The sequence below is a fragment of the Adiantum capillus-veneris genome, chromosome 12, assembly GCF_014529385.1.
Source record: "Adiantum capillus-veneris isolate H3 chromosome 12, ASM1452938v2, whole genome shotgun sequence".
Classification (NCBI taxonomy): Eukaryota; Viridiplantae; Streptophyta; class Polypodiopsida; order Polypodiales; family Pteridaceae; genus Adiantum; species Adiantum capillus-veneris.
In genome coordinates this window covers 16,181,333-16,208,460 of record NC_140942.1, presented here as the reverse complement: position 1 = coordinate 16,208,460, position 27,128 = coordinate 16,181,333, and the positions used below count along the sequence as shown (strand labels likewise).

The following is a 27,128-nucleotide window of genomic DNA, read 5'->3' as shown; positions in this document are numbered from 1 at the left end:
TCTCCGGTGAGTGAAGCTTCTTCTCCAATTTGTGATTGTATCTGGTATCTTTTACCCATGTTTTGTGAGTTGTTTGCCCCATTGGTGTTGGCCCAAGCTCATTTGTATCTAAACATCAGAAATTTTCCTCTTTTGAGCTGAGTTTTTTGGGTGTGTGTGTGTGTGGAGTGGGCAAGTGGATAGTCTCTCTCCTCTCACTCCAGAGGTGTGTTCCCTGTCTCGGCCAGGTGTGTTGTCTAAGCCGAGTGGTGCCCCATAGTGTGTGTGTGTGTATCTTCCCAAGAGTGTGTGTCGAGTCGTTATAGAGGCGCTGTGTGTGTTTTCATCCCGCTCACACCGTAATAGGCCTCAATGGAAACTCGGATCAAGGAGTCAATTTTGTTACAGAATGCAAAGTTAACTTCATGGAACGGGATGCAGACCACAGGTAGGTGCCCTGGCACCTGCTTAGAATTTGGACATGATTATATCAAGATTTTTTCTGGTTTTTCTTCAATCTATTTTTGAAAAATCAAGCTTGACCTACCAAATAAAATAAACTAGAACCTATGTGTTAGAATTCATAATCTCTTTCAAGGTAATTTTGTGATTGTTGAATGCCATATTGTGAGTTCGGAGATTGTATTGCTGGTTGTGGGATAGTATTAGTGCATATTCATGATGGTACATACTATGCTAATAGATTGTTAAAAAGCATTGCTTGCGAATTGAGGATGTTTTAAATCACATATAGCCAAAAAATGGCATGCCATAGACTAACAAGATCAAGGATAATTGAGACCTTTAAAATGTAACACACTTTCTATTGGTTAAATGACCTAGCTGAGATGAAGATATTTGACATAAACTGATGAATATGAAGGCTAATTTAGGCAGATAACCTTACAATCGTACTTTTTGATCTCGACTTTAATGGATTATACGAGGATGAGTCTTCTTGAAGTATGATGCATGTTGATACACGGGATATTTGCTGGTGGGTTATCATAGCCTCAAACCTACTGTGTAGGGTCTCTTGAAGAGATGGCATATACTATTTCTTTTGAAAATTTCCCCAAAATAAAAACAAAACTCTGTCAAAATTTGGTCAAACCCCATTTATCATACTAACTTATGAAGAAAAAAAGGGTAAAACCTCATTTATCATACTAAAAGGGTCATTTTTTTTGTCAAACCCCATTTATCATACTAACTGATGCCCAAAATTGGTTAGATTTGCTTACATAAAAACCAATGTTTTGGAACAACAGATACAACCTAGTTTCTATTGAGATAATTGGTGGAAAGGGTATAGACATTTATTTTATATTCTAGCATGGTGATTGACATTACATAAACTGAAAAACCATTGATACTAATGGGTTCGTGAAGACTATTGATTCTTGTTCATGATTGAATATATCTGATATGACGGGAGGTTCAAAAGGAATTACTTGCAAAGTATATTAGTCTCTAATATGTTTTGAGGATGCTACCATATTTTTGAGCTAGTAACATGTGATATACTACTAGTTTTTGATACATGAGATATATGTTAGTTCTTGAAGCCGTAAACCTCTTGTGGAGGATCTCGTTGGGAGATGGCATAAACTGAGTTTTTTAAAATACTACTCGAATTACAAAGGAAGTGCTGTCCGATTTTTGCCAGGTGTCCTCCGTTGATAGATAACCCAAAAATACATAGGTATTTGCATCATATATGGTAATCGACCCTAGTAGTTTTTTGAGAGAGCTCGGTGAGTATTGGGATACACATGCATATACATTTAGAGGTTATCTTACTTGAAATCTTAACTTAATAGTCAATCCTAAGGGTAAGCTATAAACCAGGTCTACAGGTGTGACATGGATGACAATTGGATCCAGTGTTGACACCTGAAAAACGCACAAACATAGCAAGTTCTAACTGAATGTTTTTGTATGGATGCAGATAACAACTGGATCCTTCTCCATGTAGATGTAGTGGAAGCTTGTCCCAAAGGGTGGACACAGAGATACAAATTAAGATATCAATTTGTAATGATCAAAGATCAAATTTCTGATGTAAACGACAATATTATCCATTAGATACAGAATGTTGTATTGTTGTATATGAAATGTTTGACATCTTGTTTTAAAATATTGTTATTTAATATACTATGTAATACAATTGTCTAAGTATGGTTCAATTGTGAGGGGATTTTCATACTTAAACACACACTTCTTTTCCCTACTAGTCTTCGATCGGACTAGTGCCATACTTTAGATAATGTATTAAATAATAATCTAGCTACTCCAGTTTATCCTAACTTCAATCAAATGGTTTTTGTCAGGATATGGGTATTCATACCCTAATAATTGGAGTGCATACTCTCTAGTATAATTATTCCCTAGGAATTGGAGCGCTTAATGTGTATTATTAATAGCTTGACCCACCTAATTCAAAGGGGTCCATTGGTCAAATTAATATAAGCTAATACAAGTTATATTATTTCTAGCTTGATCCACCCAATCCAAAGGGATGGGTTGGGGCTCTCAGCTCCTAAATTGGTCAAGTACCTGCATGCTTACATATAATCCATACACTGTATTCACTATCCACCCTCAAGCAGGTGTGGAGTTTCAAGTGGTCTTTATCTTGTAGGATCGGAGTATTGTATGGTAATCACCAGGATGTCAATAGTTCACAAATTTGGGGTGACACATCAACTTAAAGCATGAGATGTCAGGTATATAGTTTTCATAGTACCATACTCTCCTCCCTGGAGGACCCCTTTATCACACAACAATTGGGTGTTTTTACATCTAAACCCTATTTAACACATTACAGATGGGTATTCTCACATTTAAACCATACTCTCCTCCCTAGAAGACCCCTTTATCATACAGCAATTGGGTATTCCTACATCTAAACCCGTATCAACACATTACAGATGGGTATTCGTGCATCTAAATTATTTTTAAGATAGTATAGGTGATTGAGATATCAACATGGAAATTTATACGAAGCATTTACTACAATTGGTGGGGGATAGGTCCACTTGGTGGCCTATCCTCCACCAAGTGGATCTCTCCTCAGGGATTGTTACCATATACATGTGGTAGTGATGTGTGTGAACACACTAGGACCACCGGGGCATTTTTTCCCTCTTTAGGAGGTTTTTTCCCCCGTGCATTGTATATACGCCCATCACTCTAGGGCTAACTATCTTTCCATTGCACACTAAGTAACACACTCTCTATTGTGTGCCTTGAGCTTCCTTTGTCTTCTCCAAGCTCTGTGTGTTTCTCTGCAACCCTAATTCCAACAATTGGTATCAGAGCAGGTCACGTCCTCCCGGGAGTAGTCGCCAGCTGCTCCAGCACATGCCTGCTCACTTTCTTCGATTTCAGTGAGCTTTGGCGAGCGTTCGCAGGTCGACAAATATTTTGGGAGAGCTCGAATAGCTCGGTCTGCTCAGAATTTTGATTTGGGCTCATTTCGGCCTCCGTTTCCACTACAGGCAGTACTGCACAGGCTATTTCGTCATTTTGTGCAGAATTTCTGTCAGTGCCGTTTTCTGCATAACAAGTGCCTTATAGTCTTCTACGGTTTGTGCTATATAGCACAGGTTGTTCCCGCTCCGTTTCTCCTATTTTCGGGCAGTTTTCACATCAAGTGCAACATTTACCATGGCTGACAACAACAACACAGATGTGTTCAAGATGTTTGTTGCTGAGGATAGGTTGGATGGGGACAACTACCCTATGTGGGCTTATATGATGCAACATGTTCTTGTGTCAAAGGGTGTCTGGAACATTGTGCAGGGCATTGATGTACGTCCTGGTTCTGAGAATGTAGGCGATGTTGAGGATGTTGCAGGTCTTGCTGTAAGGATTGCAGCTGTTAGAGTTGTTTTGCCTATGGCAGAACAAGCTCGTTGGGATGTTAAGGATGCGTAGGCTCATGCATTGATTGCGTTGTCTGTGAAGTGCACCATTGTTCCTCACATCCGTTCAGCAAAATCTGCAAAACAGGCTTGGGATATTTTAGCAGGTCTTTATGCAAGCCGCAATGAGGCTAAAATTGCTTTGCTGCGTAAAGAGCTGGAGTCGAAGATTATGCATGAGGAAGATGATATGGACACTTTCCTTGCTAGTGTCAAGGATATCAATGAGCAGCTTATTTCTGCAGGTGAAGCCATTTCAGACAGTTCCCTTGTGCAGACTGTTCTTGATGCCTTACCAGATTCCTACCAGACTTTTGCTAGTACTTGGAGACTGATGACCCAAGGAAATCCAGAAGTTGTCATGTTTGATGCATTATGCACATTACTATTGCAAGAGTCACTGTCCAAAAAAAATAGGACTAGACAGCGTGCAGTTGAACAGGCTTTTATTGCTTCTCAAAGAAAGGGTGGTAACAATAATGCAACCACTTCTTATGGTTCTGCTGCTGATGGGGGCTTTTCACAAGCCAAGCTCCCATACCCCTCTTCTCTCGTCCCCACCCCATGAAAACCCCCTCTTAGGGAGGGAGTGATAAAAGACATTGGAAAAAGTAAGAAAAAAATAAAGTATGATTATGTAAATATATGAGAAAGGTAAAATAGGCCACCTCATGCCTGCGGGGCAGCCCATCCCCACCTTGCCTCCTTTTTTCTTCACTGTTGCCCCGCCGTGTGTCCCTTTTCCTCTCCTCCACTCAAAAGGTCAACCCCCTCTCTCTTCCCCTTGTCCTTTCTCCTTTCTCTCTCCCCTCAAGCTACCCCACCTCTCACCAATAATGCATTCTAACTCACCAATAATGCACCCTAACTCACATGCAACTTACCCTATCTTCCAAAATAGTATACCCCACCCCCCCTTTCTCTCTCCTATCATATCCCATGACCCAAATACCCCCCCCTCTCTCTAAAGGGCGCCATGTCTCTTGTCTTGTAGCTAAATAACCTCCCCCACACTCACACACACTCAGTTTCACTAAAAAAGGTGCCCACAGACCCATCCCCACCCGGTGGTTACCTGATTTTTCTTGTGTTAACACACATCTGCACACAAATTCACCTCTGAACACACTCCCCTCTCTCCCCTCTTGTAATTACTTTATTCTCCATGTCACCTCTCACTTTTTTTTATCAACCCATCTCTCTCTCTTAGTCTCTCTCTCATGAGACTGCTGTTCTGGCACATATACACACAGCCAGACAAGTGGGGCCCACAGTCACATGGCCTATGTAGATAATGATTTCTTCATTTCTAAATTCTAGAATTTCTCCCCCCTCCTCCCCTATATAAAGAGGGTTCACGATCACACTAAGGACACATCACCAAAGAACACACTATGCATTGTGTGTGCCTAGTGCAAGTGCACACACACACCCACACCATCACCATCACCGCAATCACCATGCTTGTCTTGAGCATGACCTCTACACCCTTGGCTATGAAAGATGAAGGGCAACTAAATGAAGGATGATGGCCATAATCCTCGTGCGAGTCTTCGCCATCAACTCCCACCTATCCGCCATGTGCTCTACCACTCTCTCCCTTCTCATTCCCCTACCCTATGCTCCCCATTTCATCGCCTAATTCTCTAAATAAAGCTTGAGGTTTTGTGAGTATGTTTTCTTGCAATGTTTTGCCCATGTGAGGTGTGTGGAATCGCCACCTAGTCTTGTGTTTTGGAGTGAGCTTGTGTATGTGTGAAGGGTGTGCGGATTCGCCATCCTTTTGTGGTGCCTAAGTACTAAGCCGCTATACCCCCTCCCTCACTCTCTCTCTCTCTCTCTCTCTCTCTCTCTCTCTCTCTCTCACTTGATCTCATTCCCTTTCCTCTTCATCATTACTCCCAAGCATCCATCTCTCTTGGATGAAAACTTTGTTATGGTGGTGTGTTGTTTGCGTCCTAGCCGCTGAAGCTAGGTGGTGCCCCCTGTTTGCTTTACCATGACAGGCTCGAGGCGCGCCTTTCGGTCCTCGATGTTTTAAAGGCCGTCGGGGTTCGGGGTTCGCTTTGCTCCCGTCACTGCGAGTGGCAAAAATTCTGTTCCTAATGCTTCTGCTGGCAGTACTTCGTCTGGCAATTCTGGTGATAAGGGCAAAAAGAAGATGCGTTTCCATTATTGTAAAGCCAATGATCACTTGATCAAGTCGTGTCCTAAGTTGAAGGCCAAAGAGGCTAAGAAGAAAGAGGGTGGCTCCACTGCAAATGCTGGTTCCACTACAAATGCAGCCATTGTTGAGTCTTCTGTGAAAGGAGACTGTGTTGCTGATGTTGATGCAGAATGGGCTTTTAGCGCAGAGTGCACTTACAATCCTGCTGTCCATGATGCATGCTTGTCAGTTGCTGCAGATTCACATGTGTGGTATTTCGACAGTGGTGCTACAAAGCACATTACCTCACATCGTGAATTGTTTACCTCGCTCGAGTCTGTCCCTTATGGGAATTCAGTCACTTGTGCCAACAACGCCTCTTATCCAATTTAGGGAGTTGGAAAGATTGTGCTCATTGCTGCTAATGACAGTTCCTTCACACTTGTTGATGCACTTTATGTACCTGGGATCAAGCAGAATCTCTTGTCTGTATCTGCACTTGCTAGACTTGGACTTGTAGTCAAATTTGTGGATGACAGATGTACAGTTCATGATCGCAGTTTTGGTGATGAAATTGTTGCATCTGGGCTTTTGTGCCGTGGGCTGTATAAGCTCACTTTGTATGACAAGTGTGGACAAAACTTTGCAAATGCTGTTGCAGATTCAAGGGATATTTCAGATGCAAAACTTTGGCATGCACGTTTTGGTCATCTGAATTTTGTCAGTTTGCTGCGTTTGCAAAAATCTGATATGGTTGCTTCTTTGCCACCTCTTGAAGCACCTGTCAAACATGTTTGTGAAGGCTGTATTTTGGGTAAGATGCAGCGTTCTAAATTTCCAAAGGATGGTTCAATTCGAGCCACATGCAGGTTGCATCTTGTGCATAGTGATGTTTGTGGGCCCATGCAAACTCCGTCCTTGGGCAATTACCTGTACTTCGTGACTTTCATTGATGATTACTCCAGGCATGCATGGGTATTTCCGCTTAAAGCGAAGTCCGAAGTTTTTATGTGCTTCAAACAATTTCTGGCTATGGCTGAAAATGTCTCGAAATGTACTATGGGCACCCTCCGTTCCGATCGAGGGGGGGAGTACATGTCTCATGAATTTAATGCATTTCTGGCTAGTCGTGGGATAAAACAGCAATTTACAGTTCCTTATACACCTCAGCAAAATGGTGTTGCTGAGAGGAAAAACAGGTCACTGACGGAAATGGCACGATGTATGGTCAAAAGTCAAGCTTTGCCGCATTCTTTTTGGCTTGAGGCCATCATGTGTGCCACTTATGTACTTAACAGGTTTCCTACGAAAGCTTTGCAGTCTATTACTCCATATGAAGCATGGCATGATAGAAAACCTTCTATTGAGCACATGCGTGTTTTTGGCTGTTTGGCATATGCTTTGGTGCCACAAGTGCAATGCAAAAAATTAGACGATAAGGCTGTCAAATGTATGTTGGTTATAGTGCTGAAAGCAAAGGTTACAGGTTGTATCATCCGCAAACAAAACGTATTCTGGTTTCTCGGGATGTAGTGTTTGTGGAAGATTCTGTTCAGCCCTTGCTGTCATGTACTAGAGACAGTAATGTAAGCTCACAGGACATTTATGACACTTTGTTGCCTCTTTTCAGTGGTGGAAATACGAACGTAAGTTCCAATGAGGAAAATGTACAGCCCATGGGGGTTTCTGAAAATGTTTTAGATCAGCCTATTACTTATGCAGATATACATGATGTACTTGATGAGGAAAGGGCTGAAAATGAGCAGGCTAGAGGTATGCCAAAATGGCTAGTGCACACTTTGCGTGACAGTAAATTGGATGCACCTTTGTCTAGTCGTACTCGTTTAGGCTCTCGCCATGCATCTTATGCATCAGATTGTTATGCTTTGGCTGTGTCTAGTTTACATGATGTTGAGGAGCCTCTGTCTTTTGATGAAGCACAGAATTCAGAAAATTGGATGGCTGCCATGCAATCAGAATATGATGCACTTATAGAAAATGACACATGGACTTTATGTGATTTTCCTCCTGGCAAAAAGGCCATTGGTACAAAGTGGGTTTACAAGTTGAAGCGCAAACCGGATGGTGAGATCGATCGCCATAAGGCTCGACTTGTTGCAAAGGGTTATGCACAACAAAAAGGCATAGATTATGAAGAGACTTTTGCTCCCACTTGTCGTATGACTACTGTGCGTTTTCTATGTGCATTGGCAGCTCATTTTGGTTGGGATGTACATCAATCAGACATTGTTACTGCTTTCTTGAATGGTGACATATTTGAGGAAGTTTATGTAACGCAGCCTCGCGGTTTTGTCATAAAAGGACAAGAGGACAAAGTGTGCAAATGTAACAAGGCTTTGTATGGGTTGAAGCAATCTCCTCGTGCTTGGTATGAGAAAGATGACACTCATTTGGTCAAACAAGGCTTTCGTAACAGTCCAACAGAAAGCACATTGTATGTAAAGCGTGAGGGTGATGTATTTCTCATAGTGGTTCTTTATGTTGATGATTTGCTGATGACTGGACCAAATGAGAGACATATTGCTGAATTTAAGGCTGATTTGAATGCTACTTTCAAGATGAAAGATTTGGGGCTGTTGCATCATTATTTGGGCATACAGTTTAAGCAGTGTGATGGTGGTATTGCCTTGTGTCAAAAAAGTTACATAGAGACATTGCTATGTAAGTTTGGACTTGAGGATTGCAAACCTATTACCACTCCCATGGAAACAGGTTTGAAGTTGAGTCTACATAATGCTGGCGATCCTGCTGATGTCACTCTTTACCAAACTGATGTTGGCTACCTCATTTATGTATGCAGCACGAGGCCGGATATTCAGTTTGCAGTCTCACAAGTCAGCAGATTTATGCATAGCCCAGGGTCTAAGCATTGGCAGGCTATAAAGAGGATTTTCCGCTACCTTAGTGGCACTTTACATCTTGGCTTGTTTTATCCCAAGGGGGGATCATTGCCGCTAGACTTACATGCTTTTTCGGACTCAGATTGGGCTGGTTGTTTTGACACGCGAGTGTCCACAAGTGGTTTTTCTTTCATTCTTGGCAGTTCATGTATATCATGGTTGAGCAAGAAGCAACCTATTGTGGCCACTTCGAGTTGTGAGGCTGAGTACAGGGCAGTCTTCACAGCTACGGTTGAGTGTGTATGGCTCAGACGCCTTATGGCTGATGTGGGTGTTGGACAGGACACTGCCAACACTATCTACACTGACAGTCAGAGCGCATTGGCAGTTGCAAGGAACCCAGTTTTTCATGCTCGCACAAAGCACATTGAGGTGCATTACCACTATGTCAGGGAGAGGCTCTCAGCAGGAGAGATCAGCTTGGCTTATGTGCCAACACAGGACAACCTTGCAGATCTTTTCACAAAGGCATTGTCTTGTGAGAAGCTTGAAGCTTTCCGCAAAGCTTTGGGCTTACTCCCCTTTGTGGACTGATCCTGTCCTCAGGGCATGGCACTTCCCTTTACTCATGTGCCAGCTCTCGTTCACCGCATCACTCCAGGGGGGATTTGTTACCATATACATGTGGTAGTGATGTGTGTGAACACACTAGGACCGCCGGGGAATTTTTTCCCTCTTTAGAAGGTTTTTTCCCCCGTGCATTGTATATACGCCCATCACTCTAGGGCTATCTATCTTTCCATTGCACACTAAGTAACACACTCTCTATTGTGTGCCTTGAGCTTCCTTTGTCTTCTCCAAACTCTGTGTGTTTCTCTGCAACCCTAATTCCAACAGGGATGGGGGAGGGCCACTCTCTCTCTCTCTCTCTCTCTCTCTCTCTCTCTCTCTCTCTCTCTCTCCCTCCTAAATGCAGCTATAAGAAGTGGATACCACACACACACACACACACACATAGGATGTCGTGTTGGTGTGGATGACTTGCACACCTACTTAGAAATATATCTTTCCATATAATTGTACCTTATCTCGAGCTTAAGGCCATTTATCATTCTGACCTAAATGACAATATTCTCTATTAGATACAAAATGTTGTATTGCTATATATGAAATGTTTGACATCTTGTTTTAAAATATTGCTATTTAATATCTTATGTAATGCAATTGTCTAAGTATGGTTCAATTATGAGGGGATTTGTATGCTTAAACACACACACACACACACACACACACACACACAGTTCAAAAAGTGAAAGATACATAGGAGAGAGTGAGAACTCGACATCAAATAGAGAAGAAGAGCAAAAGAGTGTGTGTGCACGCATGGACACACACTCACACACACACACAACACACACACACACACTTGCTACTGAGATAGAAGAAGATGAGTCAACGTGCCTCTTCCTAGTATCGGTGGTGTTTTTTGGCAACATACACCACTCTCTTTGGCATCAAAAACACATTATAGGCTCTCCTCTGACAACTACCACACAACATCAGCTTAGAGTGGTAGAGAGAGAGAGAGAGAGAGAGAGAGAGAGAGAGAGAGAGAGAGAGAGAGAGAGAGAGAGAGAGAGAGAGAGAGAGAGAGAGAGAGAGAGAGAGATTGGGTATCTCTTTGACTCTTGATCATATAAATCAATGTTAGGATCCCAGTATTGACGAGCTAGGCTCTCCAACTTGGCATCATTTTGGCTTTGGCCCATTGGCCTGACATCAGCTTCCTTTGTCGACCATCAACTTCAAGCATCAGCGGTGGCTATGGCATATATGTATGTGTCTATAAATATATACATATACATATACATATATATATATATATATATATGAATGAATAAATAAATTTAAAAATATATATATATAGAGAGAGAGAGAGAGAGGCATCGACTCTCAGTTTGGTTCTTGCATCGGCAAGCACACTCTCTACCACATCGACTACAATTTTTTTTCTTTTGATGCTCATCTTGGCATTAGGGATATTTTGACATCTCTTAGCATATCCACAGTGGATTGGCTACAAAGATCATCTTTTTTCGGCTTTGAAATCAAGGTGACATCAACTTGGAGATGTGGTGCGCTTCATCTAACAATGACAGACAACATCAAGCATTCTTGACATAGCGAGAGCAAGAGAGAGTATTTTTGTCTGGGCCTCTGGCATAGCCTTGACATCTTACCCTCCTTTGGAATAACCTAGCCATCAACTCTCCTCCCATGTCCATTGAAGAGAAAATTTTCTAAGATAGACTCTTCCCTGCATCCTAACATCCAAGTTTTAACTTACCAAGAGATAGATAGAGAGAGAACAACATTGGCTCTCCTCTAGACCACATCTAGAATGGCTCGTCTCTAAGTAGTCTCTTTAGTGACCCCCTTGGAATTGATTTAAGCTTTGACATTTCTCCTTTTTCTTGCTTCGGTGACACACATCGAACACATATGGCTCTAAGACCATAGGCTAGAGTAGATTTCCCACGAACGATTTTGGCTCTGGGATGGCATTTATTACCATAGCTGGCGGTTGTTCTATGTGTCTGATTCTTGGTTGACGAGTTTTTTGATCGACGAGGTAGTGTGTCAAATTTTAGAATTTTGTTCATAGGTTGTGCATTCTTTTCAAGGAAAATTATGTGGCACAAGTACTTTCTCATGTATGATTGTTCATAGGTTGTGCGTTCTTTTTAGTGCAAATTATGTGGCACAAGTACTTCCTCATATATGATTGTGTGGGTCAACTTAAAGAGTAGTTTTAGCATGATTTTGTGCATTTTTTCTATGTATGCATGTGAGGATATAGAGTGATTTAGATAAAACTTGTAAGTGACAGATTCACAGGTTTACAAGGTTTTTGGATAGGTACAACTATCCATAGAGCCACTTGTTCAGGAGTGAGCTACATTGCCAAGGTTTTGGTAGTTTACGTATGCTATATGTGCATTTTCTATTGAGACATTGAGTGTCTAAAGAGTTTCTATTCATGGCTTATGCAAATTTGGTGAGATTTTTGAGATTTTGCTCAAAATTTAGGGGAGACTTTGTTCACTTTTTTCCAACTTCCCACTATGCTCTGTGCGCATGTGTAATTTATTCTCTGATGCTTTAGTGGTTGAGTGTGAGTTCCACTTTGACAATGATCGAGTTTTCACTCTCACTTTGATAGGTTTTGTTAGTTTGGTTAGTGTTCTTATATCCACTCTCATAGGATGAGAGCTGCATCATGTGGCTATAGATTAGAGGTAGTCATCGGCTTTACAAGTTCTACACATTTTTGGGCAGTTGTCAAATCTTTGCGTGCAATTTTCTTGTGGGATGCATTTTGAGCACATTGTGTTTGCTCTCTACTTGCATATATGGTTATGCGATTCACGCTCAGTTTACTTGTTTCACATTGGGCTCACTTGGTTTTTTATATTCTTACAGATTGTGGGCTTTAAATTGTACACTTATTGTAGATCAGTTTTATGCATACACGAGCATCGATTTCGATGCAGTTGACCATGGTTATGATTGATGTAGTGGTCAAGTGATCTTCCACTTTGTTTTCATCTTGGCATGGTTTATGGTTGAGATTTTTCTTGAGTTTTTACTCATTTTACAAGGGCGACTTTGACAAATTTCTCCCAAAATTTTCTACCATAGTTCTAGTTTCTTAGAATCCATATAGCAAATATGTGTGATGTTTAAGAGTCTCTAGATATGACTCGTGAGAGACATAGATCTCGTTCATGCCGATATTTTCGATGTTGGCATTGTGGTCACACAAGGCACATTGGGTGTTGTTTGCAATGGCGATGTATGCAAGATGTAGATATGGTTTTGACACATGCTAGAGTGGTGGCTTCATATTCCAATGGAAGTGATGTCAGATTTACATTAAGCATTCCTCCTACTTATATGCCTTCAAGAGGTTGCACTTCTCCCCATTGTTTGCTAGATGAGGATGCAATTTTCCATGTCACAGCACATCATGAATTTTTTAGCACTTTGTGTACAATTGTTTGATGTTTTGACATTTGGCATTGCAAATCTAGAAGATATTTTCTTTTCCTTACCGAGTGGAGCATCCTATATGCTATAGCATATGACATAGTTTGATCTGAATGAGACAAATAATAGATTGTGGATGTCAGATATTGCTTAGAGAGTGGCATTTGTGGATGAATTGCAAAGAACCAGTGATCGATAGAGGAGTCAGAGGTGTATATTCTATGCATGTATCTGAGTTACAAGATGGCATATTCTCAATTTTTTTGTTGGCATGTGCTGTGAGAATATAAGATGTTGTCAAAAAGCGTGCGGTCTAGTTGGGAAGGAGTTAAACCTTTAGCTGGGAGAGTTTGTGATAAGATTCACACACTTTGTGAAAAAGTGTTTATAGAAAATCACCAACCCTCTTTTTAAGGATGGCTTAAAGTTTAGAAACGTTTGAAACAGAACATTCACAAACCCTCTTTCCTATTGTGCTTGGATTCTACTTGTTTTTGTAAGAAAATTTGTGATGAAAGGATCACCAATTCACAAAAAAATTTACTTAAAAAGAGCAATTAAAAACCCTAAAATTTCAGCCACAAAATCTCACTCTCATACTGTTAGGAAATAAGGCGTAGCTAAATAGATAATTGAGTAGATTACTTAATGGAGAGAGAAAGATTTACATACACGAGATTATAGAGTAGAGAGAGAGAGAGAGAGAGAGAGAGAGAGAGAGCGAGAGAGTACACACGATATACGTGGTTCACCCAATGTGGGCTACGTCCACGGGAAAGCAGCCACTCAATGGCTTTAGTACTTCAAAACAAGAAGTAGTTTACAAAGGGATTATACCCTTAATGGAGGTCCCGCCTTGCTTCACTCTCACCACCTCACACTCACCTTGTTGCATCAACTTCACACACTATGAATTGTGTGTAGAAATGGCCTTCTTTTATAGGCCAAAAGGGCTACCCTCTCTTATGAGAGGCAGCCATGTGTAGCCGCCCTTGTGTGAATAAGTCCAAATCGGACCCTCCAATCCGCCCATGTGTGGCCGCCCTTGAGAAGACAAGTCCGCTTTTGAAATCGACCACCGGCCATTGAATTCGGCCACCAGCCACCGGCCATTGACTTCCGACCACCGGCCACCGGCCATTGACTACAGGCCACCGGTCTTTCCGACCACTTTCCGGCCATCGTCCGGCCATATATTCCCCTAAAGTTGCCCCTAATTTTTGACTGTGAAAATTTTGGTTTCCGGTGAGTGATTTTCCTTCACGCAGGATGGCTTCTCCTCATAATGGGGCCTTACAAATGTGCACTTTTACCACAGAAAATTACAAGGGTAAATCAGGCTCCATACTTAACACATACAAGCACAAATCCCATTCAAAGCCCGAACCTCTTTCATGGAATCTTGTGGCCTTGCCCCTGACTACATAATCAAAACTTCAAACAGTTAAGAGGAATTCACAAGATTTCACCTTCACAACGACCTTTTTTATATTTTGCAGAGGTTTAAGAGCTTCCATATTGAATCCCACACACCATTTTGATGAAGGAAAACCCTAATTTACTCCCTCATAAGCTCAGATACAAGATAGTGGAGAGGCGAGACTACACTGCATACTCATAGACCAACCATGAAGTGAAATACATAGATGGGAAACAATGCAGATTTTTCCCCATATGAAGCAGCTCTCTCTCTCTTCGCCACGGCCAAATGTTCTGATGTGTTATTTTTTAGGCCTCTTTTCCATTTTTGACCAAAACTAGGTCAGTTTTAGCTCATTTTGACCCAAAAAGGCCATTATTAATACGAAAAATTCCCAAATAGAGTTAAAAGAAATCCCTCAATTTGTGTGATTACTCACATGAGTATACAAATCATATATATATGTGCATTATTTTTTATTACTTTTTCATTTTGGATCACTTTCTATGCAATTTTATGACGATGTTCATTAACTGCTATTTTTGGTAGTTTTTGTTTGCATCAATCTTTGTAGACGATGGTACAGCTAAGTTATGTCGGTCCAAAATAATGGTTACAGCCTCGCTATGGAATCATGCAGATACAGGTCGAAGCGGTGGAGTCTGTGCCAGATGCCGATAGCGGCAAGCTTGATCATGATGTGTATGCCAGATATGGCAATTAGCAGGTCCAATATTGGTTTTTGGTCGCTAATGGTCGAAATGCTTGCAGATGCATGAACATGGTCTTCAGCTCCTCTATGGTTCGACCATTGGCTTGTCACTTAAAGGTTTTTGCAGATCCATTCACCTTAAAGCTAGGACGAGGCCATCTACCACGATTACATTGAGGGTCAAGCATCCTAGCGAATTTGAAGCGGCACGGCCATGAAGTTCACCATTTTTCAGTGGAAATATCCTTGGCCGAGAATCATTGTGGTGGTTGGCTTTTGCTAGGGACGGAATCATGAACATGCACGAGCCTGTGATTTGGGCAAGGGAATGCCGAGGTCGACATGACAACGATTTCTTCGCATGCGAATGCTTGCGAAGTTGGAGAGTTTTTTTTAAAAGGTAAAAAAAAAACAAGCTTTTTCTCAAATTTTGGTGGGCATGCAGTAACGAGCAAGGCAAAACTCAGGAGGAAAGTCGCCAAGAGTGCGGGTTGAAGGGCGCCATCTGGATGGGAAAGGAGGGACAAATGGATGGTTGCATGAGGCAGAGTAGGGGGAGCGCTGCACTAGGGGGCGGATGGAGAGCCACTGTGGGCTGGGGGCGCCAGAAGTGGCGGGTTGGTTGAAGTCAGAGAGGAGCAGGCGAGCAGGGTCAATAAGAGGTTTAGGAGAGGAAAATTCGCCAGGGGCTGGTCTTGGAAGGTAAGGAGGTGATGCAGCCACGGGTGGCCGCCTCTAGGGAATGCCGGGAGAGCCAGCGGGCTGCAGGTGATGAGGGTTGTGAGCAAGCGGGAGTCGCAGTTGGCCAGAGAGGGAGCACTGAGAGCAGCCCTGGGGACGAACTTGGGATCATCGGGGAGAAGATGATTCAAGGAGGGCCATTGCAGGGAAGGCCGCCAAGGGGCTGGCCATGCAAGGGAGTGACAAGGGCAAGCCTGAGAGGATTGAGAAGAGCTTGCGAAGCCGGGCCAGTTGTTGATAGAGGTGACATAATCTGCAGGAAGACAAGGGAGCACTGAGAGAAGCATTGGGGACGAACTTGGGATCATCGGGGAGAAGATGATTCAAGGAGGGCCATTGCAGGGAAGGCCGCCAGGGGGCTGGCCATGCAAGGGAGTGACAAGGGCAAGCCTGAGAGGACTGAGAAGAGCTTGCGAAGTCAGGCTAGTTGTGGATAGAGGTGACACAATCTGCAGGAAGACAAGGGAGCGCTGCAGAGGAGCTGGCCATGGTCGGGTCATGAGGGAGGTGCGCCAAAGAGAGCTGCCAAGAGAGGACAAAGAGAGACAACAGAGCAAAGGAAGAAGCCGCCAGTTGCAGTAAGGAGTGAGCATCGGACACTGCAGGAAAGAAACCGCCAAGGGGCAAGTTGGCATGGAGGGAGGATAGCGCTGCAATAAGAGAGTGCGAGCGCAGCAACAGCGGGGCAAGAACAAAGAGTGAGGGAGAGGTACCTCAGCTCACAGGGCGCGCTACAGGCGCCGTTCGACTCCTCAGGAGGAGCTCATCAGGAGGCTGTCAAGAGCACGCTGCAAGGCAAAGAGAGGGATATGAGCTAAAGAGCGAGAAGGTGGCCATCTGAGGTGGTGCCTATAGCGTGAGTTGCCTGAACAAGGCAGCATGCAGAGAAGGTTCGAGGCGCCCAGGGGAGGCTATGGAGGACGCCGTTCAGACAAAAGAGAAGGCAAGGTGATGGCCTTGGCGAGCAGGTGAGTAAAGCCATAATTCACACGTAGAGGTGGTGCTACCAAGGACAATCGAGGGTTGGTAGGAAAGCAGTTCAAGGGCGGTCCCAGATGAGAAGGGTGGCACATGGAGACAAAATAGTGCGTTAGAAGGCAGACGGGTGTTGAAGGCCGAGAGATGAAAGCTCCATAGTAGCTGCAGACAGGGCCGAGGGCCGCCAGTTTTCTGGAAGGAGGAGCGACCAAGTGCAGTTGAAGGGGAGTGCATGAGAGAAGGGGGAGCCGCCAGGATTGTTGAACCCGAGGGCTTGCCTTGGTGAAGTCGAAGACGGTGTTGTGGTGATGTTGAGCTATATATAGAGATACTATATATAGCTCAACAGGTGATACCAGGTTAAAATAGCAAGTGCTGCTAAGCAAGATGTGGTCAGGTTAAAATAGCAAGTGCTGCTAAGCAAGATGTGGTCGGGTTTTCTGACTTTTACAGGTGCTGAAGATGCTGAAGTGTGGCTACAGGACTATGGTCTATTTTTGCTGGAGGGCGGCTTGTGAAAAGAAGGAGTGGCCCAAGCTTTCCCGCTCTTGGTTCGTGGAAAAGCTAAGATATGGTACGAGGGCTTGCAGGCTAAAGAAAACCTGGATTGGATTACATTGGAATCCGAAGCCCATATGTGGCCAACACGCAATGGAGTGAAGTGAAGCAGATGATGGAGAACCTAAAGCAGAGCCTTGACGATGATTTCCGAGCATTTGTATGGGAGTTTGAGGCCATATGGAGCAAGTTGGTTAAGGTAATTGCTAAGAGAATGCTGATTTTTTGAAGATGACCAAGTTTATGGACTGCTTGCACGTAAAAGTGGGAGATAAAGTCGAGATGGATGGACCGTGCACGTACGAAGAGGCAGTAGCCTATGCGCAAAGCAGGACGAGGAAGCTTTTAAAGATCCAGCAAGCAAAGCATGTTCTGGCGAGTCCATTGGTGCCAAGGCCAATTACTAGGAAAGAGCTTCAGGTAATCCGACCCTTTTTTGATGCACATGTGGTAGCAGCGGATAGGCGTGGTGACAGAGTAGGGATGATACCATGTGGGTCCACGAGGCCTAAGAAGCTACAGAGAGGAGTCTACCGAGTACCGTATAATGTGCTTGACCAAGTGACTTCCGAAAAGCAAGCAGTGGAGAAGATAGTTGAAGTGCCAAAGCCGGTGAGTTTTGTGGAGAAAGCAGAGATGTATTCGAGCTATAGCAGTGCCTTGGATACGGACAACACATGGGAAATGGAGTCTGCTTTCTCAAGGTATGAGACATATGGTGTTATGCATGTTGATAAGGTGATCAAAGCGGAACAGATTGAAGGTGAAGAGACATTTTGTGTGGACCAAGGGGTTGGGAGACCCTCTCTTGTGCCTTGTGATGGTCAAGCCATGTTGACTGAAGAAGAATGTCATGATGAAGATGATTTGGGGATTCGCTGAGCCGGTGGTCGATGTTGATGACGAGATGCAGATTTTGATTGCTAGAGCGATGGCAAGGATAAATGATATGCGAGGCTGTGTGCCTGCTCATATGTTGTTTGAAGCGCCTACAAGTGAAGGTATGCCAGTGTCTGCTTTGGATGATCTGATGCCGCAGGTTGGTGCCAGGCTTTCCATTTGACCCAGGCAGGTGCTACAGCCAGTGAAGCTCTCTATCTATTTACTACTTCATATAAATACTATCTATCAACTTCTTATTATGCAATGCTACTTTACCTAAATAATGCTATGGTTGAGTATAAATGCTCAACGAGGGGTTGGGCAATGATGGTACAGCTAAGTTATGTCGGTCCAGGATAATGGCTATAGCCTCGCTATGGAATCATGTAGATACAGGTCGAAGCAGTGGAGTCGGTGCCAGGTGCCGATAGCGGCAAGCTTGATCATGATGTGTATGCCATATGTGGCAATTAGCAGGTCCAGTATTGGTTTTTGGTCGCTAACGATCGAAATGCTTGCAGATGCATGAACATGGTCTTCAGCTCCTCTATGGTTCAACCATTGGCTTGTCACTTAAAGGTTTTTGCAGCTCCATTTCATGTTAAAGCTAGGTCGAAGCCATCTACCATGATTACATTGAGGGTCGAGCATCCTAGCGAGTTTGAAGCGGCACGGCCATGACGTTCACCATTTTTCGGCGGAAATATCCTTGGCCGAGGATCCTTGCGATGGTTGGCTTTTGCTAGGGACGGAATCATGACCATGCACAAGCCTGTGATTTGCGCAAGGGAATGCCCAGCTCGACATGACAATGATTTCTTCTCATGGGAATGCTTGCCAAGTTGGAGAGTTTTTTTTAAAAGCTAAGAAAACAAACAAGCTTTTTCTCAAATTTTGGTGGGCATGCAGTAACGAGAAAGGGCAGGACTCAGGAGGAAATTGCCAGGAGTGCATGGGTTTGAAGGGCGCCATCTGGATGGGAAAGTAGGGACAAATGGATGGTTGCATGAGGCAGAGGAGGGGGAGTGCTGCACTAGGGGGCGGATGCAGAGCCACTGTGGGCAAGGGACGCCAGAAGTGGCGGGCTGGTTGAAGTTAGAGAGGAGCAAGGTGGGCCGTCTTGTGGCGAGAAGGGTCAAGAAGAGGTGTAGGAGAGCAAAAGCCGCCAGGGGCTGGTCTTGGAAGGTGAGGAGGTGCTGCAGGCAGGGGTGCCCGCCTGTAGGGAATGTCGAGAGAGCCAGCGGGCTGCAACTGATGAGGGTTGTGAGCAAGCAGGAGTCACAGTTGGCCAGAGAGGGAGCGCTGAAAGCATCACTAGGGATGAACTTGGGATCACCGGGGAGAAGAGTATTCAAGGAGGGCCATTGCAGGGAAGGCCGCCAAGGGGCTGTCCATGCAAGAGAGTGACAAGGGCAGGCCTCAGAGGATTGAGAAGAGCCTGTGAAGCCGAGCCTAAGGGGGGGGCCAGTTGTGGATAGAGGTGACACAATTTGCAGGAAGACAAGGGAGCGCTGTAGAGGAGCTGGCCATGGTCGGCTCATGAGGGAGGTGTGCCAAAGAGATCTGCCAAGAGAGGACGAAGGGAGAGACAACAGAGAAAAGCAAGAAGCCCCCAGTTGTAGTAAGGAGTGAGCATCGGACACTGCAGGAAAGAAACCGCCGAGGGGCAAGTTGGCATGGAGGGAAGATAACGCGGCAATAAGGGGGTGAGAGTGCTGCAAGAGCCGAGCAAGAACAAAGAGTGAGGGAGAGGTACCTCAGCTCATAGGCCGCACTACAGGCGCCATTGGTGAAGCAGGAGGAGCTCAGCAGGAGGCTCTCAAGAGCACGCTGCAACCCAAAGAGAGGGATATGAGCTACAAAGCAAGAAGGTGTCCATCTGAGGGGGTGCCTACAGCGTGAGTTTCCTGAACAAGGGAGCGTGCAGAGAAGTTCCGAGGCCCTTAGGGGAGGCTATGGAGGACGCCGTTCAGAGCTAGGGCCGTTCAGACAAGAGAGAAGGCAAGGTGGTGGCCTTGGCGAGCAGGTGAGTAAAGCCATAATTGGCACGCAGAGGTGGTTCTACCAAGGACAGTCGAGGGTTGGTAGGAAAGCAGTTTAAGGGCGGTCGCAGATGAGAAGGCTGGCACATGGAGGCAAAACAGTGCTATAGAAGACAGACGGGTGTTTAAGGTCGAGAGATGAAAGCTCCAGAGTAGCTGTAGACAGGGCCGAGGGCCGCCAATTCTCTGGAAGGAGGAGCGACGAAGTGCAGTTGAAGGGGAGTGCATGAGAGAAGGGGGAGCCGCCAGGATTTTTGAAGGCGAGGGCTTGCCTTGGTGAAGTCGAAGACGGATTGTGGTGATACCACGTTCAAATAGCAACTCTTGCTAAGCAAGATGTGGTCGGGTTTTCTGACTTTTACACGTGCTGAAGATGCTGAAGTGTGGCTACTGGACTATGGTCTATTTTTGCTAGAGGGCGGCTTGTTGAAAGAAGAGGGAGTGGCCCAAGCTTTCCCGATCTTGGTTCGTGGAAAAGCAAAGATATAGTACGAGGGCTTGCAGGCTGAAGAAAAGCAGGATTAGAACACATTGGAAGCGGTATTCCGAATCGAAGCCGATATGTGGCGAACACGCAATGGAGCGAAGTAAAGCAAATGATGGACAACCTAAAGCAGAGCCTTGACGGTGATTTTCGAGCATTTGTGTGGGAGTTTTTCCATATGAAGCAAGTTTGTGAAGGTAACTGCTGTAGAGAATGCCGATTTTTTGAAGATGACCAATTTTATGGACTGCTTGCATGTAAAAGTGCGAGATAAAGTCGATGGATGGACCGTGCACGTACAAAGAGGCAATAGCCTATGCGCAGAGCAGGACGAAGAAGCTTTTAAGGAAGCAGCAAGCAAAGAAGGTTCTGGCGAGTCCATTGGTGCCAAGGCCAATTGCTAGGGAAGAGCTTCAAGTAATCCGACCCTTTGTTGATGCACATGTGGTAGCAGCGGATAGGCATGGTGACAGAGTAGAGATGATATCGTGTGGGTCCACGAGGCCTAAGCAGCTACAGGGAGGAGTCTACCGAGTACCGTCTAATGTTCTTGACCAAGTGACTTACGAAAAGCAGGCAGTGGAGAAGGTAGCTAAAGTGCCAAAGCCGGTGAGTTTTGTGGAGAAACCAGAGATGTATTCGAGTTATAGCAGTGCCTTGGATACGGACAACAGATGGGAAATGGAGTCTGATTTCTCAAGGTATGAGACATATGATGTTATGCATGTTGATAAGGCGATCAAAGCGGAACAGATTGTAGGTGAAGAGACATTTTCTGCGGACCAAGGAGTTGAGCAACCCTCTGTCGTGCCTTGTGATGGTCAAGCCATGTTGATTGAAGAAGAATGTCTTGCTGAAGATGATTGGGGATTCGATGAACCGATTGTCGATGTTGATGACGAGACATAGATTTTGATTGCTAGAGTGTGGTTAGATGTAGAGAGAAAGAGAGAGAGACGAGACAATTGTTGAGATGTAGAGAGAAAGAGAGAGAGACGAGACAAGATACACACCATATATTGTTGAGATGTAGAGAGAGAGAGAGAGAGAGAGAGACGAAACAAGATACACACCATATACGCTCCCAAAGACTCATTCATATTGAGGACAAGATACAAATATATAGGTGAGACCAAGTTGAGTAGAGTGAGCCATATATAGCTCCAACACCCCCACTCAAACAAAGGTCTCTAGCTTTGGATGAAAAAACCCTTGGGAAGTTCAAGGGAAAAACCCAAGCCCCTATACAATGTGAAAATATGAACCAGCGATGATGATGTGAAAGTGAATTGTGCATCTATGTACAAATATTCAAGTGACTTAGAGATCACAATGTGCAAATGTGGAGTGTGCATAGTACATGGTACCTAAAAGATTACAATGTCATATGTACAAAGCTATTACAATAGCAAAGAAGCTAATCTAGAAAGAGTGAGGTCGAAGAAACTCCAAGCTCCGAGCGCAAGAGGATGAAACGTGACTCGTTGAGGCCTTTGGTCAAAATGTCTGCAATCATCTGGTCACTTGGACAATGTTCAACCATAATGGTTCCTTTGCGTACTTCATACCTGACATAATGATAATGGACAGCAATGTGCTTTGACTTATTATGTTGAACATAGTCTTTTGCAAGACTAATAGCACTTTGGTTGTCACACCGCAAGGGTGTGCTAGAAAGAGGAGAGTGACCAATATCAACCAGCATTTGTCGAAGCCAAATCAACTCACGAGCTGCAAGTGATGCCGCAACATATTCTGACTCAGTCGTAAAAACTGCAACACAACGTTGTTTCTTGCTGGTCCAAGAAACAAGACAACCATTTATAAAGAAGCAATTTCCACTAGTAGATCGCATAGATAAATGTGAGCTTGCCCAGTCTGCATCTGTGTAACCCAAAAGAGAAAGAGATTGCATAGAATCCGATGTGAGTTGTCGTCGATAGATTAAACCAAAATCTGTAGTGCCTTTCAAGTATTTCAACACACGCTTTGCAGCAGACCAATGCTTAAGAGAAGGACATGCAAGATGTTGTCCAAGATAATTAGCAGCAAACAGAATATCAGGACGAGTGTTCATGCCAACAAACTGAAGACATCCAATCAAGTTAGCATAAGGTTGATTTGTGACAAGTTGACCGCCATTGTCAGAAGTGTTCTTCGTAGAGCTCGCAAGACAAGGTGTGTTGGCTGAATGTGCAAATTCCATACCAAATTTTTGAATAGTATCTGCAATAAACTTTGACTGTCGAAGGAATAAAATACCTTTTGTACGGTTCCGTTCGATTTGAATGCCAAGACACAAGTGAATCTCTCCAAGATCCACCATATCAAATGCAGAAGACAATAACTTTTTTACTTGCTGAAGAAATCCCAAATCATTGGAAACAAGGATGGTATCATCCACATAAAGAGAAAGAATCACAAAACTACTACCTTGGCGTTTTATGTATAAGTTGGGGTCGGACGAGCAAGAGATGAATCCTTTAGAGGTGAGAAAAAGATCAAATTTTGTATACCAGGCTCGCGAAGCTTGTTTGAGACCATATAGTGCCTTATGGAGTTGAGCAACAAGGTCTTCTTTACCTGGAATAACAAACCCTTCTGGTTGTTCCATATAAATTTCCTCTTCCAAGTCACCATTAAGAAAAGCAGTTCGGACATCCATTTGATGAGCTTCTAAATCAAATTGAACAACAAATGCCAATAAAACTCGAACACTTGTAATGCGAACAACTGGTGAAAAAGTCTCTTAATAATCAACACCAGCTACTCGGGAGTAACCTTTTGCAACTAAAGGCGCCTTGAACTTATCAAAAGATCCATCTGCTTTTACTTTTGTCTTATACACCCACTTACATTTAATAGCTGTACGACCAGGAGGTAATTCAGTTAGTATCCATGTACCTTTAGAGATAAGAGAATCGTACTCTGCTTCCATAGCCTCTTGCCATTGATCCTTTTGTGGTGAAGAGATAGCTTCATCATAAGTAATGGGATCTTCGGAAGTAGAAAAAGAATTATCAGCAATATCGTCATCATAAACATGACATGAGCCATGTTCAAAATCAATAGGCAGATCAACAAAAATATCAATATCATCATTGGCAACATTCGGAATGGATGGTTGTGAAGAGGAAAGTTGCTCTATAGGAAGAGTTTCATCTTCTGAAAGAAATGGAAAAGCGTGAAGCAATGATTTAGTATCATCAGAATCATCCATGGACCATAAGCCTCCCATAAGCTGTTCGTTAAAAGTAGCATCACGATTCACAATTACTTTCTTGGAGGAAGGGTCATAGAATTTGTAGCCTTTGGAAGTGTCAGAATATCCAATAAAAATAACTTTAAGACCAGGAGCATCAAGCCTTGTTCGTGTTTCTTTGGGAACATGAATATAAGAAATACATCCAAAGGTTTGAAAATGAGATACAGAAGGAATGTCACCTATCCATGCTGTGATGGGTATCTTACCAGAGGGTGCAGTAGTAGGAAGATGATTCTGAATAAATACTGCTGTCAAAGTAGCTTTAGCCCAGAAAACATGAGATAAGCCAGAATGAATCAACATACATCTTACAGCATTGAGAATAGTGCGATTCTTTCGTTGAGCAACACCGTCCTGTTGAGGCGAATATGGAATAGTGTGTTCATGATGAATTCCACTGTCAGCACAGTAACTCACAAACTCTCGAGAAATATATTCCCCTCCATTGTCACTACGAAGCTTCTTAAGGCGACGACCAGTTTGAAGTTCCGCAGCCTTGTGGAATTGTTTGAAAACAAATAAGGCTTCAGATTTTTGTCTAAGTAGAAATACAGTCGTATACCTTGAGAAATCATCAATGAAAGTAATGAAGTAGCGATATTGTGATCTCGAAGAAGGTAGAGGTCCACATATATCAGTATGAACAAGATCCAATATGTCATGAGAATGAGTTGTATTTGAAAGAGGAAAGGGTTTTCGATTGTGTTTCCCAAGAGCACAAAATTCACAAATTCCCATATGGGGATGGGCTTTAAGATCCATGCCATGAACAAGATCACGACGTTGAAGATCAAGGAGTTTTGAGAAATCAGCTTGAACAAAACGGTGATGCCATACTTTGCAATCATGATCACATGGAGCAGTGACAACATTTGCTACAGCATCGTTGAGAGAAAGTTCAAACAAATTACCATTTCAAGGAGCAGTGGCTATAGTCTGTCCATCTTTCTCAATTCGGCATTTGGTATGATCAAATCCAACGAACAGACCAAGATCAACAAGTCTAGCAACTGAAAGAAGATTACGTTGAAGATCTGGTACATGTAATACTCCTCGCAAAATTCGAGTGGAAGAAGATAAGGTACCAAGATATAAGTCTCCAATACCCTTTACTTGACAAGTAGTATCATCAGCAAGATAAACAACATGTTGAACTGGAAGTGGATGATAGTTATGGAGCCACTTAGACTGATATGTCATATTTTCTGTAGCACCAGAATCGACAATAAAAAGTGATCCATCGCGTACATGAAGTATTCTGTCTGGAGCAACTGAACATAGGATGCAGCTTGTTTGTGGTACAATGTTGTTTCGATGTTCAGTAGCATATGCTCTATTGCGATCTGTGTCGAATCGACGCTTATAGCACATATGACTGGGATGATCAGATCGTCCACAATATTCACAAGAAGAAGAAGAAGAGTCTCTAGATAAACGTGGTTGTTTTGTGGTAATATTGTGTTCTTCATCATATTGACGTGCCCAACAATCATCTTCAGGATGGCCATTTCTGTTGCAGTAAGAACATTGCTTATTAGGAAATTTGAGACGAGAGAAAATATTACTGTGACGGCCACCTCTGCAGTTTCCTCGTTGAAATGGACGCCTTCGAGCATAAAAAGCCCGTTCCATCTGTTGTGACTCAGTCTCCTCTTGTGAAATCATAGCTGTATCATGACCAACATTACGATGTTCTTGACGTTGAGAGTATTCAATTAAAGACATGCAGGCTTGGTCGAAATCAAGACCATCTTTATTAGAGAGAATAGTAACAATGTTATCATAAGAACAATCCTTCACCGTATCAAGGAGAAGTGTAATCAGTTGCTTTTGTGGAACAGGGTCACCGGCAGTAGCAAGTTGATTAATAATAGATTTGAAAGATTTAATATGTCCCGTCATGGCAGTACCAACTTCATATTGTAACTTGTTAAGAAACCCTCTCAAATAAAGTAATTCTGTGACAGATTTCTTTTGAAAGTTTGCAATAAGGTACTTCCATACGTCATGGGAAGTAGGAAGTTCATATATATCAAGCAAAAGGGAATCAATAAGAGCAGAAAGAATATATCGACGAGCTGCTTTATCACGTCATTGCCAATCCGTATAGGCAACATTCCAATCTTCAAATATAGGTCCTTCAGTGATAAGCACGTTATCATTATCTGTATCACCAGGCTGAGGCGGACAAACATGATTTCCAAGAACAACATCGGAGATTTCATCGCCTTCAAGAATTAACAACATCTTTGCTTTCTAGCCTGGAAAACCTTGACCTTCGAAAGGAGGAATAGAACGCTGACCAGAAGGAAAGCCGTTGACGAGAATATTCATAGCCATATCTTGTTGCGAGAAGACGTATAAGATAAGATCGCAAAATTTACACACCATATATGGTGAAGTCCGCAATTGAGAATGAGAGAGATATGAGGACTGCGTTCCGTCAACGATAAACGTAAGAAGGATGCTCAAGGAACGTCCAAAGATGTGAGAGACGTCACCCAAAAAAGGCAGGGTAAAGGATACGTTAATAATAAAAGAGTCCTCAAAATAGAGTGGCGTGAGACGCAAGATTGACGGCCACAATACGAATAGCAAAAAGCCGAATCTTCTCGAAAAAGTTAATACCAAAATAAGAAAAACGATCGTGGACGCTTCACGAAGAAGTAGGACGAAGAAAGCTGCGTCAAGTTCAATTGCAGTAAAAACAACATAACTTTCTGCTGCGAACTCCGATTGACGCAAACCTAGAACTCAAATCGAAGAGCTCGAGGAGACGAACAAGTTTTGGATGAAAAGTGCCAAATTTTGAGCAGAACAGCAAGAAAAATTGAGATGAAGTTCAGGGTGTCATCAACAAGAAAACGTAATCAACGATTAGATTGATTAGCAATAAACGTCACACAAAACACTAATCATATTCTTCTTAACACAAAACAACCACAGCTAACAAGAATCAATGCTCAAAAATAAAATTTGTAGCAATTTTTGAATCTTACATTCAAATCGCATACACATACTGTTTTGTCACCATGAATTGAATCGGCGCGTGATCGTTACTGCTCTGATACCATGTTGAGA

At 43.3% G+C, this 27,128-nt stretch overlaps 3 pseudogenes; all 3 read left to right on the top strand.

Moving 5' to 3' along the window:
* The first annotated feature begins 15,439 nt into the window (after positions 1 to 15,439).
* Positions 15,440 to 15,964, top strand: LOC147445357 (uncharacterized; annotated as a pseudogene).
* LOC147445356 (uncharacterized) lies at positions 15,952 to 18,591 on the top strand (annotated as a pseudogene).
* A 470-nt stretch (positions 18,592 to 19,061) lies between these two features.
* LOC147445355 (uncharacterized) lies at positions 19,062 to 19,663 on the top strand (annotated as a pseudogene).
* The last annotated feature ends 7,465 nt before the right edge of the window (positions 19,664 to 27,128 follow it).